This window comes from Pogoniulus pusillus, chromosome 16 (assembly GCF_015220805.1).
Source record: "Pogoniulus pusillus isolate bPogPus1 chromosome 16, bPogPus1.pri, whole genome shotgun sequence".
Lineage (NCBI taxonomy): Eukaryota > Metazoa > Chordata > Aves > Piciformes > Lybiidae > Pogoniulus > Pogoniulus pusillus.
This window is the reverse complement of record NC_087279.1, coordinates 9,756,373-9,777,763: the sequence shown is the minus strand read 5'-3', so window position 1 is coordinate 9,777,763 and position 21,391 is coordinate 9,756,373. Positions and strand designations below refer to the sequence as shown.

The window sequence follows — 21,391 nt, the reverse complement described above, 5'->3', positions numbered from 1 at the left end:
GAGATGTGCTCTGTGTGGTTTTCTTTTCTTTTTGTTTGTTTGTTTGTTTGTTTTGTTTCATTTTTCCTTTTTTAACCAAGCTTGTCTTCCTGTAGTCACAAGTAATACCTTATTTTACCTTGAGCTTTCTACAAAGAAAGCGAGTTTTTAAATGTGCATTATGGAGGGTGAAAGATGTTTTTTCAAGATGGTAACAGCCCTGAGAACAGCAATTTCTGAGCTTATATAATTGCTATGTCAACCACTTGAATGCTAAGCACTTTGTGGATCACAGATTTTTCATAAATAATTTTTGTATTTAATATAAAGTTTGCTTGGAGACTTTTCAGCATATAATCTTTTCCATAACTGTACAGTGCAAAAGATATTTTGAATTACACAATTGATTATGCCAGATGTGTTGCAAAACACTCTCAAACTAGGTCGATACATTGATTTATTGAGGTATTACTGATTGTCTTAAAGTTGGCTCATACAGTTTAAAGTTGGCTCATACAGTGGTGAATCTCTGCAGTCACAAGAACTAAACCAAGCCAGAACGCTCCCAACAGAGATTAGACTCATGGCCAAACTGCAGACTGAACTGGCTAAAAATGTTTTCAGGGTGCATCAAGACTATTCAGCCAGGTAAAACTCTAATCAGCTTCAATTGCCAGCTTCCGGACTTTTGTGTAGAAGCTTGAATGTTTTTGGCTCAAACTCTTAGTTTGCTATCTGATCCAAACTTGTCACTCAACACCAGGACAGGTCTCTGGAAGCATATACAGCTCTCTTTTCAACAGATAGTGTGACCCGGTTCTTAACAGTAAAATGCTAGCATGAAAACATAATAATTTTAGCTAACTCCTAGCAACAAAGTGATTGAAACTGAGTCAGGATTGTTCTTCGCTTTGTAAATATGGTGATTAACCTTTGTATAACATGTATTGGGTTTCTATGGCCTATTTGGGATATCATATTCAGAAGAAACAAAAAGTGTTATCTATTTACAGGGAAGCCTCTAGCTTTGGACTTGAACATCTAAAGAAGCTATTAGTACTGGAACAATTTATTTTCAGCATCTTAACACTGACTGTTTGCCTTTTTATTTTCAAACACTCTTCATATTTTTTCTTGGTTTCATTTTTTTTTTTACATCTTGCCCATAGGATTACCCCTCCCTAAGGTACCATTTGCAGACTTGAAAACTGTTAAGAAAACGAACACTGCATTCTGTGTATATATAGTAAAACATATATAAACTGAGATGCATAGAAAACTTGGGCTTTTGTGAGCAGAGACTGTGCTTTATGTATATGATAAATGATAGACTTTTTTTTTTTAAAGCAGAATAGCTATGACCTTTCAACTACAGTCGTGCATCACAATTCCTTTCTTTTGTTGCTTGACCTCTCTGTGATGGGAACAATGGATCAAAAACCAAAATGATCAGTTTGTTGAAATTCCCTGCAATATATAAATGCTCGCTCTCTACGTACTGTACCTAGCAGCATGAGATTTGTGGACAACAATACAGTGGTACATTGGCAATCCATCCCACTAGGGGTTATTAATATATGTTCATTCATCTGTTTTTATGAATTTTTTTATCTAGACAATAATTGTAAATAAAGAACTTACTCTGTCTGTTCATTTAATACTATGCAAAAGGTTATGCTTTCTATTGTTATTCTTATTCCTACAGTGTGATGCTGGAATGTTTGTGGTTTCAAACAAAACAAAAACAAAAACAAAAACAAAACAAAAAAAAGACAAAAGTAAGTAAAATATGTGATGTAAATTATTTTATAGTTTGAAACAAAATGATAAAGTTTTACTCTTGCTGCTTTCTGTCTAATAGATCTCTCTTGGCAGGAGCACAAGTGGAAAATTTAAAGAAATAAATTCACAAAGCAGCATGAACAATAATGGTCTGAACGTAACAGCTTTCTTTATTTTCACCTGAAGTCATTAGATCTAGCTCTGGATTCCTGCTAGGATGTATTAATGTAAAGGCATATGCAAATCTTTCTGGATTGGCAGTAAGAAGCCTGCCTGGCATTCAGTGGTTACATTTCCATTACGCCCAGGCAGTGAGTCAGCCCAGAGAGCTTTTAACTCCTGCCTGACTATAGGTTGTTGTAATGCCCAGCAAGAGATCATGGTCCATGCTGTGGTGGTGCCCAGTGCTGGGAATGGCTGATAGGAATGCTGCAGTGAAGCTGCCTGGAATTAATTACCAAGTGCAGAATAAGTAAAATGGATGAAGCCCCTGGGAATCTGCATATATGAAATGACTGATTTAGTCTTATTCCTAGGATCAACAGGCATCAAAGTCTCTTTTCCTGTCACTTTGGCCCATATGACATACCTCCATTTATGTGTACTCATTCACCTCTTTTCCTCTCTGTCACGATCAAGGAAATTATCTTTGAAACTTTCTATCACTGAGTTTAGTCCAGGACTGATGTCCTGCCACTTAAGAGCTTAAAAACTGTGCCTGTGCAGTGCTGGGGTGAAATGACAGCATTCCCATTCTGGAACTCAGAGTCTCAGCCCAGAAATTCCTTTTTTATTTTTTCCAGCTTAGACTAAAGTTCTTGTTCCATAAACTGCCATACAGCCTGTGGTCATATTTTAGTATTGCACTAGCACAGCAAGGTTTAGAAGTTAGTAAAACAGTCAGATCGGGATGAAGTTCCCAAACAAGGTATGAGGTGAGTAACTCTCATACAATCTCATATTTAAAGGTAAAATGCATCAAATTATAGTTTATCCAGTCTTCTCAACAAGATTCCAAACTTTCACAACAAATCCTGTTAAAAGAGTATTTGACAAACTGCAGTGAAGTAATAAGTATACTGTGAAGACATGTACTAATAAACAAAAGATGTATTCAACACAGTAAATTCAACCAAAAAAATCTTCAGAAAACAGTTGTTGGTTAGCAGATTTATGGAGTTAATATAACTTCACAACTATTTTGCAATTAAACTGCTTTCTGCTTTGATTTTGTGAGCTTAGTTTAGGTGGCAATATGAAAATAATTTTCTTTTAAATGTCATTAATTGACCTTTGTCACACATGCAACTTATTTACAGCCTTAGCCCAAGTGGTTTTGGCAGAACTTTTCATCTCTGGGAAAAAAAAATTAATAAAACAAGTGTGTTGAAGTGTAAGAGAGTGGAGTGGACAGTTCAGTGAGTTTTTACTCCTGTGTATATGTTAAGCCTCTGTCAGCATGAGATATCTATTTTATCACTTGCACTTTTTCAAAGTGTTTGCGAAATACTTTCTCAGTGCTACATGGATGTGAGGTGTACCTTTAAGTAGGGAAGAATACCAGGGAAGAAATTCCGTGCTACACTGACTTCCTATTCTGTGCATCAAACAGAAGATTCAGAAAGACAAATGGTATTTAAGGTTATCAGTCCATCACAGCAAACTAAGACGAATAGCCAAACTCAAAATAGGGATGTCAGGTTTTATTCTTGCTGTTCTTTTTTTATTCATAGTAGGTATACTGCTAAGAGGACACTAAACAGAACGATCAGGTGTGGTTCTTGGCTGCTGATGCTACATTGTGACAATGTATGTTTTTCTCATGAGATGCTGCAGTGATGGAATGAGGGAAATGGTTGATGAATAGTAGATGAAGGGGAGGCAAAAAGAAAATAGCCAGGAGAAGGAGAAAGAAAATGCAGGTGTGTATGTAGTTCACTATATACTGAAATGAAATAAAATCCTATTTGCTTATTATTGGCTTCATCCAGACGTTGAACAATAATAGAAAAGAGACTCAAATAATATTCTCCATCTACCAGCCTTTTCCAAGTAAAGTCCACATTCATGAATAGACTGAGGATCCCAAAGTGAGGTCTAGACCTCTTGCTGGAAAATGCTGATTTACCCAAAACCTGACATCTGTCTGACCAAAAGTAGATGATCTCCAGTATCCCCTTACAAAACAAAACAAACCACAAAAACCTCAACAACACCCAAACAAGAGAAAACAACCAATCAACAACAAAAACAAACCCAACACTATTTGTGGCATTGTCTTCAGTGTAGTGGCACACTATTCAGGCTGTGAGACCATCAGGGTGCAACACTTCAAACTTGCTGTTGGTATTACAGTGTTAAGAGTTGCTTTGGAGGAACCGCAAGAAGGTAAGCACTAGACATTTTCTAACTGTCTTTGCATTCCTGCAACAGTGTAAGAAATTGACATAGCAAAAACAATAATAAAAACTGCGTACTAGAATTCATTGATGGCTCAGATCAGGACTAGGGTCCACATGTAAATTGGCCTGGATTAGAAACTAAAAATACCTATTTCTGATTTTTATCAATACATAAAATCCGTTTAGGTAGTTCTCAGTGTTGTTCACCAACACAGTGATACAAGACAGAGAAGTGTCCGATTTTGTTTCTTTTTTTTACAAACAGGTGTTAACAGGCATATTATGATCTAACCTGATGGAAACGAGAAATTATTAAACAACTTATTTACTAAACAAAGCAGACTGTTGAAAAAACACAAGTGAAAGAAAACGTACAACAATTACTCCCATATGTTCAATTAAACTCTGCTTATCTGTGTATTTGGGAGACCATGTTTGCCTGGTACCAACTGAAGTGTTAAATTCCAAGTAAGGGAATGTCCTTCTCCATTTGTTCTGTCTGTGATGAATTTGTTCACTTTTCAAGCAAGTGATCCTTTGTGTGTACCTCTGTGTGTGCATTTAAGAGCCGTTAGGAGTTGAGCTGCAAGTAGCGGTGTTGGTGCATAGCCAGGTATGTTACTTTTCACAGGGTAGTAAAACCTAACAAAAAGATCTCAAAAAAGAATAAAGAAACTAAGATAAACATTACTTGGTGACAAATCACATGAATAAGTTACCAATACCTTCTCATCGAAGCACAGCAGCTAGGAAAACTCTTAAGCTAATTTTGCATAGAATTAATTCATTATAAAATGTGCCCCTTGTGAGGAGTACTTCTATAAAAGAGAAAGATTACAGGAGCTATAGAACGTGGCCATGTGTCATTGCGTACATCAATAGTGCTTTAGATTTGGGAAGTAACTGAATCAAATTGAACCCTACCTCTTATACATAAACATTCCAAATGCCTAACACTGTTATATAGCTACTGGTAATGAACTTCTTGTTCCACCAAAAAAGTACCATGCACTCTCTTATCTGCCAACCCTGGTGTTTACATGTCTAGGTGGTCTGGAACAGGCTGCATATTTACTTTCTTTACATTGTTGCTTTCTAGCTAGTTTTATGACTGGTCTCATCATATGATTTGGTGAGAATTGGTTCTATAGCAGAGAAACGGCAGTAAAAACTGATCAGAGAATCAAGACAATGATTTCAGATTAAAATGCCTGTTTTACCAGGCCAACAACAAAGGGAATTGAACAGATGGCTTTAGAGCTCCCTATCCCCTAAGGACAGAGTATTCAGTGCTTTTGACTTTCTGTCTTATCACTATGATACCAAGCCCATCAGAGAGAATTATGGTTTCAGAAGCAAAAATGCAGAGTCACTAGCATCTGCTCAGTGGCTGCTGTAAAACAAGATGATTTTCTGCCAGACAGATACTTGCCTCTGACAAGACACCATCACACTTCACATCAGCTGACTTTCTTGCTGGAAGTATGGTTAAGACTGGGGAGACTGAGCTATAGAGTTTTAGAATGTAGGACATTGGCTGGATCTAGGGAAGCCATTTCTGATTACATATGTACCTTGTGCTAGCATTTACCAACAAAAAATAAAATCAACTATAGTTGCTTTTAATGTCCTATTTTCTCTGCACATGTGCCGTTCAGATATTTCCAGTATTTTGCAATTACATTTCCTGTGGTATTTCCTATAAGCCTCAGGTGATAGAAATGGTCTTAATGAAATATGCCTTTTTTTAAAGCCTGTTTTCTTGTGTGAATGTCAATGCCCTCCTATATCCCATGACTCTTACCTATAAATTGTATTTTCACAGTATGAGAAAACAGGGGAAACCCACATTGCCTGAATAAGCTGTAGGGATGCTTCAGCTTCCTATCTTTTCATTTTCCTGTTTGAGGATAGAAGCAGTACCTAACAATGACAAAGCATTTTATCTCAGTGTTCCTGCCCATCTGATGCTGCCAGTACATTTTGTTCTGCAAAAATTACAGGCTGATCTATGATGTGCCACTGGCAGACCGTCCTTATGCTAATAGAGAGTGGAAATCTGCCATCCCTGTTAGTACCAGACACTAAAAGCAATAGCTGATACAACTTGGAATTATCTCATATGAGAGGAATACTTTGCTGTCTAATTACAGTCAATAAAGTGTTTGCTTAAGATTTATGTTCTTTATCAGTGGAGAACCCTAGCAGCTTTGACATATTTAGGTGCTCATTTTTAATCCTGAATTAGGACAAAACCATAGTTACAGTTTGAGATCACTTTGTTCAGTAATTCCCATAATATACATGGCACTTTATTAAAAACAAACAACCCACAAATAAACTCAAAACTTTATCAAGCAATTAACCCTGGTTTTAGAAAATAGCAACTAGGCATTGAATTATGCTGGCCTCAGAAAACACCTACTTATGATGGCAAAGCTTTGCAGGCATTATCACAAAAGAGAGAAGAAATCCTGCTTTATCCCTAGCTGCAGCTTAAATGGTGTTAAGCTGTTAGTTCCTGAGGCTGTAACTAAATAGTTCAGAAGGGTAGAAATTCAGTATAGCTCTTTCCATTTGTTCTTGCTACTTTGGCCCAGTGAAAAGGATCATTGAAAATGCCAGGTGAAGAACATATTGACAACATTATCTATTAAGATAATTTTAGTAAATAGTTACAAAGTTCCCAAAATAATATGTGAGTTTGCTTTAAATAAAACCTTTGTATGCCTTATTTGAAAATATTTTTGTTAAAGATTGATCTCTTCCCTTTTTTTTTTTTTAAATTTCTGAGAAATATTTTTAAATTATATCTTCACAGAGTTGATAGTTTACCACTTGCCAACAGTCCTACTGCACTAAGAATGAAAATATTGCACTTGTTCTCTGTTAAACACACAGTTTTACTATGGTGATTAAGCTTGCAAAAATTGAAAGGCACATTTTTCTTCTGGTACAATGATCTTAAAGCTTATGTCTTATTTCAGAGCCACTGAACAAGATGATTTTGAGACAAAGAAATTATTCATTTTTTAAAAAGAGAAATTTAGCTAGCACCTATTAGAATCTGTTTCAAGGCTTAAGTGGCTGAAGCTTGATTACAGGTTAAAGCAAAGGGTACAAGTGTTTGAAATTTTGTTATGAGGACAATTAGTATTTGCAAACCTACAGCTGATGCTAAAGAAATCTTTCTTTCTTTCTTTCTTTCTTTTTTCTTTAAAGTCCTATTCTGTGGAACTACTGAGTAACCATAAAGTATAATGTTAGCAGCTGTATGTAGTTAAGCAATTATTAAAATCAAGGCTCTGAACTATATTATTTCTACCAGGGTTATCTAACTTGCCTCAAAACCACCCAAACTTGAAGGTCAGCTTTAATAGCTGAAGTAGTTGCAGGTGTAATAGCAAGCAAGCCCATTAACAGAGGACAGTACTTCATGGGGGTAAGCAAGGCAGGGGAAATCCTGCTGTGTGGTGGTGTTCTCGGACAAAACTGCATCTGGAACAGCTATTGCTGGGTTTGCTGACAAGGTAAAGTACATGAATTCAGAATGTGGTTGCTGGTAAAGGAGAGTTTATGTCCACTATTTATTTATTAGAATAGCTCACTGGAGTAGTTCTGCTCTAATAGTGTGTGCTTCAAGATTATTTTGAGCTGTTATGAGTTTCTTAGCAGGTTTAGAAGTGAGTAATGCAGTGTCTCTGGTGAGGTTGCTAAGTGCTGTGTATTCTGCCAACAGGTGCTCCCCCAACCCTACCACTGCTTTGACTTACAATCTATCATATTCTTCTTTCTTTTGTTTGTCTTTTACTCTGCTGCTTGTGTTTAGAAAGTTTCTGGTAAGAATTGGGGTTTTGTGGGTCAGAATAGTGTAGAAGGCTCCACTGAGGAAATACTACTTTTATTCTCCTTTGGCAATTAGGACATTTCCAGCTTCTAAATGTGGACACACAGAATTGCATTTGTCATCATTGCTTCACCTTTGTGATCTGTTATATTTTAAAATCAGAATTTTTGACCTATAAGTGAAATAATTTGTATAAATAATGAAAAATAACAGTATGCAACATTTTAATACGCTGTTCTCTAGCTTTCAGTGTCTCGCATTGCTGTTAGTTTTCATTTCTCATTGCAACTGATAGAGAACACATAACTTTTGCTTATTTCAGTAGCCATCTCTTCTCTGCTGTGAGTTCACCCAAATGTAAGTTTTTTGTTAGTCCTGTCAGCAATTATCTGTGGGTTTGAGTGTTGTAAAGGTGCAGAAGATCCCTGGACTTCTGTATGAATTTTGTAGCTGTTTCCTTTTGAGGATATCTTTACTGCTGTGGAAGCACAAAGTACCTTAGTGTGAGAAGCCATGGTCTGTGATTAAAATAGTCCTTGATCGGCATGGCATAAGTTAGTGTTGTGATATATTGCTGTGTAACCAAGGAGGCAGAATTAAGACAGGAATTATCCACATCTTAAAATTAATTGAAAACCTAAACTTCATCAAACACTCTTACTGCTTGTTCTATTGCTTAATCTCCCTGTCTCAGTGGATGCTGATGATGCAAGCTGTAGTGTGTTTAGTATTAGTGTTCAAAATCTGTTCCTGCAAAGAAAGAACACTACTGTGCTGTTTAATCTTTAAGGGAGATCAATTTGGGGTTTTGTTTGTTTGTTTCCCAGAAAAAGATGGTTTGGGAGTTACCTACCCCCCCTCCAATGAATTCACCCAACCTTGACTCACTAGACTCAGCTGGCTGGGAGTTAAGGAATGAAGCTATATTTACAGCTTAGCACAATTTACAAGCATATATATATATACACAAATATTTATGGTTAAAAGGAATACAGAAATACAAAATTCCTCCTGACACAGACTTCCAAGAGGCTCCCAACCCAAACCTCTTCCCCTTCTTTGCCTCCCTTCAGAAATAACCAAATCAATCCCTTTATATCTCATGTGATAAATCTGGAGAGATCTGAGGTGAGATGTTAAAAAGACAAGAAAGTTAAGGGGAAGAAAGGGTTAGGTCAAAATTAGAGTTAAGGCAAATGCAACCACACAGACTGACAGAGAGAAGTGAGAACTGAGTATCTTATCTATATTTTGACTAGTTGTGTTTCTCAGCAGAAGAATGAGTGATATAGGTTACTGCTGTGGGTTTTTTTCTTTCCTCTCACAACTAAGTATTTAATTTCTTTCAGTAAAATATTCCAATTAGCCTCAAACCATCACATTCCTCTAACTTAATGGAATTCCATCTCCCCTTGCAGTGATAATTTTCAGTTTATCAAGTCCTATCCTAGTTCTTGAAGTAACTTCAGTGTTAGGATTTTTTTTTACTATTTCTTCAGAATATAATACTGAAATTAAAAAAGTGTGTAGCTCATTTGCATGTGCTTCTTGCATTATGAAAGGCTGAGGTCACACAACAGCAATTCATTGAATTGTTGCCACAAGATTTAATATGGTTTGGGTTCAGATGTAAGGAAATGTCAGGTTTTTGAATTAAGAAATAGCTTATTTTCACTCAGAGTACATAGATGTGCTTTTTTGAAATGAAGAGCTGAAAAATAGCAGTGTTACATTTCCAAGAGCTGTGGTGATCTGTTCTCATCCCTGAAATCTCTGACAAACCCTCAGGGGTTTGTGATTGAAAAAAGCAATACTGTACACACACAGTGCCTCACAAAGGCTTGTAAACCTGTCAGATGTGTACAGCGTCCATTAACCTGCAGCATACCTACACAGAGAAACAGTGTCCACAGAGGAATGACAGAAGAGACACTGGATAGACTGTGATTTAGAATAGGATCTTTCAGGAACTTGTTCACTCAAGATTTGGATTGCATTACCCTTTAAGTTTTAGAGCTGTGCTTTGTACACTTCAGAGTCATGGGTGAAAAACATTCTGTTGCTTTAAAAGAACAAAGCTTGGGTGGTGTAATTTTAAAAATCATAAACTGTTTTGAAATATTACATAGTATAGCATGACCTAAATGCTCCGGGGTCTAGAAACCATGGCAATATGATATGGCATGTAACAACAACCGTAGTGCCTCCCCACGCTTGGTTTTCATGATGGAGACGTAATCCCCTCATCTGGCACCAATGCAGATAGAGGGCATTCTCTGTGATGTCAACAGTCCATGCTATAAGAAGTTCTCCCAAACTGAATCAATATACAGCTGGTAAAAGCCAGATTTGAAGGACACGTTATGAATAGCAGAAGGCAAGAGTGCAAAATCAGTAGGGCTCAAATTTTCCTCAGGTCCAACAGCTGGCATTGTGCAACACCACTGCTCAGTGACCAAAGTTGAAAATAATTCTGTCTGTTCCTCTGTGGGTTTAATGAATATACCAGTTACTTCCCCTACATCAGCACTTTTCTCTGGAAGAATGATTAATTGCAAATTATCTAAACTTCATCTTTAAAACAATTTTTTTATTTCTATAGAATAGAAACTGTGTTCATTCATCCATTCTGGATGCCCTCACCATGTATTAATATCTAGCTGTAAAAGCTATACAATATTAGAACTGAATCTCATTAATGTCATTTTGTGCAGTCCACCACCAATATGAAAATGGCAGATTATCACCTGAAACACACTCTTTAAGATTCCATTAAGTTCCAGAAAACTCCTGAGCTTTGAAGCAGTCCCTTAGATGTTATGTTATTCTAATCAAAAGGAAGAACCATGTCTCACAGTTGCTTTTGTTTTCTGATGTATTGTTGTTTGGTTTCAACGTGTACATTTTTTGGGGTTTTAACTGTTGTAGGTGGTGTTTTGTTTTTGGCAGCTGGAATATCAAAATAAAACAACAAAAATTAGTACTTTAGGTTATGCTCCTAACTGGGATTTTACGTAGATGGTGATATCAGTTTCTTTGAATTTTGTTCTCTTTGGGGTGAAAATAGCCTTAATAACTGAGTAATATATGTTTAAATCTTCAACTAAAAAAAAAAAAACAAAAACAAACAATTAAATAATTGATGCATGAGAAAGATGAACATACAATTAATCAAATCATTCTTGTTTTCACACTGAGATGAAAGAATAATCTTTTTCATTTTGGACTACCAATTTCTACATGTTCTTCACAATCTTTTGCAGGAACATTTGATCTGCTGGTAGTATAGAGGGCATGATTCACATGACATATACCATGCCAGAAGCGGGGATTCTGTTACTCCCTCAGTGAATGCATAAAGAGAAATGACAAGGAGGATGGACTAAGAAGATTAGGCAGCTGAAAGGTTTTGAGGCAAAGGATCTTTGTGAAGGTGGAGAATTCTTTGTTGGTTTGTAGACTGTGCTGGACTGTGACTGTAAATGGCATTCCTGTTGCCAGAACTTTGTCCTTCAGGTAGAAGAATGCAATGTTTCTACACTTCTTAAAAATGTAGCTTTAAAGTCAGAGTAGAACCTCTTTTGATCCATCTCAAATTAGGGGAATAAAATATATTCCAGCAGGTCTGAATTGATTTCTAACAATTTAGACAGACTAGATCTTATGATATTTTCATAGAACCATGTCATGTTTTTAGACAGACCTTCAGGTCTACCCTCCATTTATGCAGATAATCAGAGCTTCATTTAATAGCTATACCTCTGATTTCAAACCTTTAAAAAAGCTCTGTGGAATATTTTTCTGAAACCATTGTGACAAGGAAATAGAGGGGCAATACAGCTTCCTTCTGTTGGAAAACTCAGTAGGAGATGTCTTATTAGTGATATAGTTGATGTGGAAAATCTGGGAAAATTAATTGCTGGGCTTTTGGTGTACAGCATAAAGCTAAAGCTCTAAAAATGCAGTGGAATGTCCATCCAGAAACAGACCTGAATTACCTACACTTAGTTCTAGGACTTGAAATGTTGTTGAGAAGCCTAACACCATTGTACTTTGTCAACATTGTGTCAGAACTTGAATCTTTCCTTAGAATTACAAAAATATCTGCTTGAGGGGAAGGCGGAAATTGAACATTATGAACTCTGTAAAGTACATTTCCTTGACAGAAGGAAACAGATTAAGAGCTAATGCTAGCTGGCTGACTGCTGAGGGTCTCTGACCAGCTGAAAGTAATGGCACTTGATGCTGTGATCGCTTACCGTATCCACTGCTGCATTTTATGTTGGTATATGAAAAAAGTCATGAAAGGACAACATGGAGAGTCTGTTCCCAGAGGCATGATTAGATTTGTTCCTGCTGTGGGTTTAAACATTGAACAAGTAGAGCAGCTGAGGAGACAATCTGGTTTAGGGTAGCCTTTGAATCCAAACCAGACTTAGGCTGTTTCCAAGAGAAACAATACTGCATAGTCGGAAGAGGGCTGTGCAAGTGTTTAGAGAAGGTGCATCAAAGGAGTATCAGCACTATTAAAGTTGCCTCATTCATAGGCAAAAGAAGGGGACTGGGAGGAAAAAGCAGGATCTGATTATATAGAGATTATACAAAACTGCTTGAACTAATTATGAAAGTCCCGACTGACTGATGCCGGTGACACATGGACATTGTAGCAGGATCAGAATGTTTTTACCCAAAATTTTAAAAGTGGATACCTGAATATGAAAGGCAACAAAATAAGAGTTGCTTTCATAGAAAGAGAAGGCCCTGGGCAATTTCAGCTAATGGTTATCAGGTAGATACACTCCCTTGGGGAGTGCTGCACAACATGTCACACTCCTACTATTCGTCCCAGATGATACGTTGGTGCCTGCTGAAAAGCTTTTCAAGAGGAACTGATACATGACAGTACTAAAAGGTTATGGCTGCCATCCTGCATGCAACATTGACTCGTATAAAGGAAGTTTTCCTTGGGATATGTGGTAATTTCATAAGTTGAAGACTTTGAATTGTTAGGGGGTAGGACTGGTGAAGCCTTGTTGAAATACATAGAATTATGAGCTTGAATTTCATTCAAGATATGTGAGTTAATACAGACTGTCATCCATATGTATGTGAGGCCAGACACGAATATGAACTGTAGGAATAAAGAAGTTTGCCAAATATCCATGCAAATACAGAGGTCTGGTATTACTTGCAGGATTAGATTGTGACTGTCAATATGTGTGTGAATGGATGAGACAGCAGAAGTTATTCCAGGGAAGGGGAAAGGTGGGGCAGGGACAAAGAACGCAAGATATGCTTCAAGATAACAGGAAAAAGATTAAGCTATTGGACTAGGAATATTGCCTGTGTTTATTTCCTGTGGCCTTAGGAAAACACAGCTCATGATGGAGGAGTGGTGATGGTGGTGGAAAAGAAGTTCTCTAAATATTGTAGTCTTTTTTCTAAAGGGTTAGACCACAGGTTAACCCTTCTGTCCTCTTTGAGACAGTGTATATACTTACAGTGTGGCCATGCACATCAGATGGTTCTCTTGAAGGTTACAGTTAACAAAAAGTTCAGAGATGATCACCACTTCATATGATCTATTACTGAAACCTGGTATGCTCTAACCTTGCGTGTTTAGCATCAGAACTAAGAGGTTAGATCAATTTCATTCTGAGTTAGTCCAAGAAATAACTTGCAATTGGTAGTTCAGTGCTGAGATTAGCCACATAGTGTCACCCTAGACCATAAAGAAAAAAATGAAAGGCATTCTGCCTAATCGCTAGATTTGAGAAGTTGTTCTGGAAGTGCTCTGAAGAAATGTTACTACTTCTAAATAAATTAACAAGCTTCTCAGGAGAATCTATTTCAGCCTGCGTGACACAGCTGTAGGCAGAAGCTGGCAGTCTTCGGGTGGTCCTGAAGTTTTGGACAATACTTCATGCTAGGAGCCATCAGCAAAGTGATGATAATTTTGATACTTTCTTACTCCTTGAGACCTTGGCCTTTGTACTTTTCATGATTTCTACTATGATTTCTAGTATCAAAATCATATTTTTCCAGAGTTTTGAAATATGATGTAGATTCTGAAGGCATGCATACATTTACAATAAAGTGTAAGTCTTTAGGTTTATGCCACTGAGTTACTCCAGTGACCTCCCCAAAAGAGGTCACAAAGCAAAGCTTTGTATTCCTTATCCTTTCTTTCTGAAATAATTTGGAATAGAAATTGGTTTCTATTCCTGAGCTTACATTTGCCCCATGTGGCTTCCATTTCAAATGGAGTTTGGAAAGTTTGTCTCTAGGCCTAGGTAATCCAGAAGTCTTGAAAGAGTGATCATTTTAAAAATACAATTTTAAAGTGAAGTTTCAAAACATGTTTGAGATCATAGAATGGTTTGGTTTGGGGTGGAAGGGACCTTAAAGATCATTTAATTTCAGCCCCCACGAAAAGTTCTAAATCTAGATATAGCTGAAGAGCTTCCTCTGAAATTAAAATGATATTAAAATCTAGCTGCAATCAGGTTATGGGCATCTGGATGTGGTGTCAATTGAAATTCAAAGAGTTTGAGTTTCAAATAATATGAAATTGGTATTTTGTGTAAGTTAGGCCTCTAGTCACAGTACTTGGCAGTAGAGTCATTGATTACAGAGATTTTAGGATGTGCTTTGGTTAAATATGAACTACTTTTGGTAACAGTTGTCTCTCTAAGCTTTTGTTACTATTCCATTTGCCAAATTTAATTGCATACAATATTTTATCTTTTCCCATATTCCCGTCTCCAAATAACAAACATGAAGGTTGTTGGCTTTTGTACTGAGTTCCTCTTTATATGTATTAATCTTTCCGAAATTGAGAGAGAGCTCAACCTGCTGTCTTCAGATAGATGTGGGTTTTTTGCAGCCTGTCCAGACTGAGTAGCCCCCATCTGTAATTAATATATGCACCAAGAAAGGTAATTTGGTGAAAAGAAGTAAGAAAACCTTGCTACTGGGAGAAAACTCTGACACAAAGAAGAACCTTGATATTGCTTTACTTAAATAGCTGGAACAGCTAGAATGAAACCTTTTAATGTGAGCAATAAAGTTCTCCTATTATTTGTATTTAGAAATGAAGCCTCCTTCCAAGAAGTCTTAAAATAGCAGTTGCAAATAATGAGAGTAAAGCCTGAAAATTTTCTACTCCGCTTAAAACATAATTTGAAAAGAATGTATACACACATATGAGAACATAGTCACTAAAATACAAAAAGTAAGACTTTTCAGGTATGATTCTGTCAGCATTTAATGAAAACAAGGCTTTTCCATCCTTACCTAGAATACCATACAGCAGGACTCATGCTTACTAGAGAATTAAATGGTGGGATTGGGAAGTAATCAAAGCACTCACTTGGTGCTCTCCTGGGGCTTTCCAGTATTTCATCACTGGTTCTAGGGATTTTCATCACACAAAAAGCATAAAATCTGGAATATTTGGAGTATCGCTTATACATCAGCCATCCCATAATTTATTGCTTTCCATTTACTCACTAACACTCATCTTGTGGCTGAATTAGGGAAAATACAGTGCACTTTCCCTTCAGAGTTAACCTTACAGTACAGTCAAGGCTGCATCTGGGTCCAAATGTTACTTTAATTTCTTTTCTCTTTTAAGTTATGGTAGCAACACCATAAAAACTACCCTCTGAGTTAGACTCCAGGCCTGAAGGCTTTACAGCTGCTTGGCTAGTGGTTAGCTTACTAGCAAGCTGAGAAAGAATGAGCTTGCTGTTGCATTGGAATGTTTCCTGTAAATGTATCTGTAAATCCTTTCTTTATTTTTGCACTATCTGATAGATAAAACAACATTTCCTTCATGTGTGCCATCCCTTCTATCAAGTTTATTCAAATTTCTACCACATTGCTATCTTAGGTGCACTATTGAGGGGATCTAGACATGCTTGCTGGAAGCAGCTGCTGCTGAAAGCAGAAATTGAACAGTCATTCTCTGATATTTAAGAAATAATTAATGAACCATCAAATTATGCCCTCAAAGAATCAAAGTTAAAACACCATCTAGGAACAGCAATTGTATAATGTTTTCATTCCGTTGTAAGCTGGGGCAATTCCAGCCCAGATATAATTAAATTGATTTGGCTGTGATATATATTTATTGTAGATAATTTCAGCATATATTTGTAATACCTTCTACTCATGGTATGTTAAGAATTAGACATTTGTAAATATAACTGAATACCAATCAAGTGCAGCAAGTAATTTCAGATTTATGACTTAAAGAATTCTTTGAGGACAAAAAAAAAATCCTGCAATCCATGACAGGAGAAGTGTGTGCTCAGCATTGTAGCTGTTCCCTTAGAAACAAGGCATCACATGATGCACAGTGCTAGTGGAGCATGCTCAATGCATAAATAAATTAGGCTGATTTTTTTCTTCTTTTGTTCTGAAATTTACCCTGGATTTTCTGCTGCCAGCTGCAGCACTGAAAGCTGCTTGGTTTGCCTCCTATGTAAAAGCATGGTCCAAGTGATTGGCAGTGCTGTGTACTGCTAGTGCTAAAATCTTCATTAATGTGGAACTATACCACACACACCTTTTCCAGTGAGCAAGTTCAGCTTCCCTGCATGTAGACTTTGGAAAGAAATCTCAGCAAAATTGACTTCACCCAGTTAGAAGGAGAAAACCAGTCAAGTGACAGATCACAACAGTAAGCTATTAGTCAAAACAAATAAACTAGAAGTTCTTGCCATCATTTCAATGCTCTTTGAGCTGTTTCATTTTCATTGTTTATAGCCTCAGTATTCTGACAGTATCTTAACTGAGAAAACCCTATTATATAAGGAAAAAAAAAATAAAGTGTTTCTTCTTTGCAGGATTTTTAGAGTATGTTTTCAGAAAGGAAATCACTGCTTTAAGACAGAAAAAAAAATCTATGTACTGCAGCTCTGTTAGTTGGCATTTGTACCTAACAGTGTGTCTTGAATACATGATGAGCCATTTGCAGACTCCCACAGGCTGGTGGAGCTGAAATCTGAATTTATTCAAGTCCATACTCAATCTGATTTCCCTAAAGAATAAGATCTCTGTTGGAGCTCACTTGAATCACACTTGTTTTTCATTGCTAGAATGAGGTAGATGCTTTTGATGGTCCTTTAGAAACAGCCAAACTGGGACTCTTTATATAAAGTATTTATATATGGTTTGATATATATACACACACATATATATATATATATGCACAAAATACATGTATAAAAAACCTCCTGAGGATGGAGGTTAGAACTCTTTTATCCCTTGTTCATGCCTGGTGAAGTCTTTCCAAACTGTTTGGAAAGAGTTGCCATACCATATGCTTGGATCATAGTTTCCTATGCTTAGGAAACTAAGAAACCCTGAAAAGGCTTAGTTACACTTGGAAAGCAATTATTTTCTCTTGAACGTTTAAAAAATATTATTATTATTTATCTCTTCCTTAAAGCTTCAATGTATGTGCTTTGCAGCTGCATGCAAAGTGCATGGTTTTGTAGGTGAATTGGATATCAGACCTAAAGTAATCAGAGAAAACTCTTTGTGCCTTTCTTCCTGTCCCCAGCAACCCAGCCATGATGGCTTTCATATTCAAAGGCTATTGAACATGCCAGGAAAGTGGGAAACTGGAAAGTTTCATATTGCATAATACCCACAAAGGAGGGAATTACAAGGTTACAAGGCTCAGTGTAGTGACAGTTGAGGTGTCTATACCCTTGCTTCACAGGGGTCCCCATTTTGTAGTACAAGCAAGGCATTGCTATTCTTTACAGTATGGCAAGTTTATAGTGTAAACAGGGAGCACCACAAACTGCTAAGAGAAGTAGCACATCCTTTTTTTTGTCTGATAATGTCAGACTTCCTTTGTAACTTCATGAGCTGTATTGCTCCAATAGTGTTGCTCATTGCTGGGCCATGGAGACATCCAAACAAAATGATTGGAAGAAAATGGTTTAGATTTGTGTTGGTTGGTGACTGTGACAAAATTAATCACAAACCTTGTCTTCTACTATCCCATGTAGTTCTTTCTGTGACAGATATATTGGGTGAAAGGACCTGTGTCTCAATAAACTATGTTTCAATTAAAATCAGTGCTGCTGGTTTTGATTGCTAGTACAGGAGACTAAAGGGAGTTGCTATACTGCAGAGCCATCTGAATGCATACTAGAAAGGTAAAAAACCATCATAAGAAAAATAGGTCTTATGAGGAGCAGATGAGGGAACTGGGATTGTTCAGCCTGGAGAAAAGGAGGCAGAGGGAAGGCTTTCTTACTCTCTGCAACTATCTGAAATGAGGTTGTAGTGAAGTGGGTGACAGAATGAGAAGAAATGGCTTCAGATTGCACCAGAGGAGGTTTAGGCTGGACATTAGAAGAAACATCTTCACTGAAAGGGTTCTCAAACACTGCAACAGGCTTTTCAGGTAGGTAGATACATCCCCATCCATGGAAGTATTTAGAAGATGAAGAGATGTGGGACTGAGGGGCATGGTTTGGCACCAGACTTGGTAGAACTACGGAATAGTTGGACTCTAATCTTAGAGGTCTTTTCTAACAAAAACAATTCAATAACTCTTTGCACACTCTTTACTGTTCAACATAACCCAGAACAAGACAAAAAGAAATTATTGTAATATTCTTTCCAAACTTTAATTTCCTAATTAATTTCAGAGTTAAAAAAAAAAAAAAATTACTCTCTCCACCATTTAAAAAAAAAATACTGTCAGAGCAGTCTCATGTTGTGTGAAATAGTTAAGACTATCTTGGCCAGAAGCAAATTCAGAAAACTTTTGCAGCTTTTCTGCTAGGAGAATTCTGCCTATTTTCTGGCCCCACATGCACTGTGTATTTGTACAAAGTACTGTAATGCTAGTGATGACTTCTAGAACCATTTCTTTCTCTCTAGCCCTGTAGAACTCACTCTAACTTGCAGATTAGGTGTATGCACATATAAAAGATAATAAATTCCTCTCAGGTAGAGGGATTTGCAACTGTTCTTGGCAAATTCTGTAAACACTGGGAACGGAGCTCTTAATTTCCTTATTTCTCATTCTTACCAAATATTTTGTTGACATGAACTATGTAGCATCAAACCCAGATATTTTAAATGTTTTCTTTTCCCAGTGAGGAGCCATTTTTCCCCCCTTTGGTTTGTTTTTCTGCCTGTTCATTTCCATAATTAAAGAAATATCACTGCTTTGCTTACACAGTCTTATAATTTAAACAGGAATTGTCACTACTTTAAAAAAAGTCCTACCCATGAAGGCTTGGGACACTTTTCTACTATGTTTATAGATTTGCTGTATGAAACTTGCAGTGGTTTTATTCTGTAAATTTATGCACTGGTCCCATGAAGCTAACTATCCAAAGGGCACAACTGAATTGCAAGATAGCCCTGTATCTATTCATCAGAAAGAAAGGGAGCAGTTACACCAACTATCTCCAACTCCCAAAGCTCCACTGCAATCCAAGGGTCACAAAATAAGTAAGAGCTGATAACAACAATGTTAATAATGAATTTACAATTTGTGGTGGTAGCAACTCAGCTCTAAATACTGAGTGTTTGGAACTGAAAAGGCATGTCTGTTTTTGCAGATGATTTTCAGTTTCATATCTAGCTTTGATGATTTGCTCTGTGGGTAATTACATTGTTCTGTTCTATCTGTACTGACACCTATAATTTTACAACACTATTTTCAATTTAAACTTGTCATCAGCAAAGAAAACTTAAATTGGACACATTGGAGGGTTGTGATCTTCAGTGTGTCAAAATGAAAGCAAAGGAAAATTAAACAGTCTCAAATACACAACACAGCAGTCTGGCTAATGGACAGTCATAGACTTCTGTCAGTGATTTTTCAGTGTAATCTGCACTTCATTTCATTCCTGTCTCAGTATAATTTATCCATTTGAAGAATCAAACATTTTCACATATCAAATAATAGCTTCGTCTTTTGGGCTTTTAAAACTAAGTGTTTAAGGAGAGTATGCAGCTATGAAAGCTAAATGACATCTTTTTGTTTTTCTTGGTCATATCCAAACTGTGTAGTTTTTCACTAACAATGAAACTATTACCTGTGTTAATAAAAGCACTTTAACACATCTTTGAAGTGTGTTTTGTGCCAGTTGATTTCCATTTCTCCAACAGTAGTATGACTAAATCGTGGTGAACTTGACTACCTTGGCAATCGGTTTTCTTGTATGCAGTTTTGCTACTGCCAGACAGATCTCCACTTGTCAGCTACAGTCTAGTATTAACATTACCTAGATTATAATAACTTTCAAGGGTGAGAATTTCTCTCAGGTTCAGGCTCATTGTTATGGAAAAAATCTGGCAAACATCTACACTGTTTATTTTTGTTACTTATCGCTGATAAACCATTGAATATGAAGAAGAGTGGGAATCATAAATAGCTTACATGTAGCTTGACTAATTTTACAAAGTATGAGCATTTTCCAAGTTTCTAACTTTGAGTAATTCAGAAAGTAATTTTGCAGGACCAGCAGCATTTCTCTCAGAAGCAAATATCAAGCTTTTATAGTCAAGAGAGTGAAGAAACAGACATGAGAGACAGAATGCCAATGTGCCAAAGATCAAACTTGTGGATAGCAAAAACAGAGACAGATATGTCCTCCAAGTATTTGTATTATCAAAATCAAAACCTAATGTGCAGAAAGAAATAGTAAACTTTTATTTTTTCTTTCCTCATGATGAAGTAATCCTTTCTGGATATATTATGCCCCAACAAAATCCTCAGCTTCTGACGTGGTATAGTAGTTCTTGGTACCCTCTCTTTCACACCTTTGCTTCTCCACTACACAGAAAATGGATAGAACAACAACTTTTTTCAATTATTGTGCTACTTACTGACCACTGAAGCCTGCATAGCACACTGGATGAAATGCAAGGATCTAACTAACCTCTGGAAATGGAATAGTTCTGCCTCTATCTGCCTCGTTTTATGAATACATTCGCTGCTACACTTGACCTATACTTCTCTTTCCCTTGTCTTTTCTTCTAACTGTTGCTTCTATTTATCTTTGTAGTAGTTTGAGGTTGTCCCTGGTGACACCTGATGAGTGGGAAAATATCTCATCATTTTACTGAATTATTATTTTACTGATTGCTCAGACTGAAGGAGTGAATTCATGATTAGGACTATCAAAAATTAACCTTGACAGGTCAAGTAACAAAAACAACACAAGATTTGTGTATGCACTTGGATTATACCCACATAACTTTTTAAACTATCAAAAAATCTCACACCTATGTTATACAAGAACTTAATCTTTTCCTCCTACTTGATTTTTGTAGGCTGATCAGTTTCTCTTTGCTTTCAGAACTATTATACTGAAAACTACTACTGTACAAAAAA

The 21,391-nt window shown here is 36.7% G+C and overlaps 1 long non-coding RNA gene across 1 annotated transcript; it reads left to right on the top strand.

The window, feature by feature from the left end:
* Positions 1-7,363: 7,363 nt before the first annotated feature.
* On the top strand, positions 7,364-18,104 carry LOC135182358 (uncharacterized). The gene is made up of 2 exons (XR_010305184.1): positions 7,364-7,693; positions 11,274-18,104. It is a non-coding gene; the product is annotated as an uncharacterized LOC135182358 (long non-coding RNA).
* Positions 18,105-21,391: the final 3,287 nt, after the last annotated feature.